The sequence below is a fragment of the Myotis brandtii genome, unplaced genomic scaffold (assembly GCF_000412655.1).
Source record: "Myotis brandtii unplaced genomic scaffold, ASM41265v1 scaffold1077, whole genome shotgun sequence".
NCBI classification, from domain to species: Eukaryota; Metazoa; Chordata; class Mammalia; order Chiroptera; family Vespertilionidae; genus Myotis; species Myotis brandtii.
The window spans coordinates 748,808-749,050 of record NW_005353666.1 but is presented as its reverse complement, the minus strand read 5'-3'; the positions used below and the strand labels follow the sequence as shown (position 1 = coordinate 749,050).

Here is a 243-nt window from a genome sequence, read left to right as displayed (position 1 = left end):
CGGGGGGGGGGGGGCCTGGCCCCAAACAGGGGGGGGGGGGCCTGTTCTGAGCCGCAGCTCATCCTGGTCTGCGGGGAGCAGGTCCCAGGGTTACACTTTATGGCTTCTGCGCCTGAGAGACCCCTGGGGCTCTGATCCCCAGGGCCAGTGCCCCCATAAGCAGTGGGGACATGGGAGCCGGCCTCGCTCATGGAGGGGGTGCTTCCCTCCTGGTCCCTCAGGTCCTCCTTCCCTGCAACCCCT

At 68.7% G+C, this 243-nt stretch overlaps 1 protein-coding gene across 1 annotated transcript in view; it reads left to right on the top strand.

The window, feature by feature from the left end:
* The window catches only part of KIF25 (kinesin family member 25), a 35,659-nt gene that overhangs the window by 15,330 nt on the left and 20,086 nt on the right, over window positions 1-243 (top strand). The gene's annotated exons all lie outside the window — the stretch shown is intronic.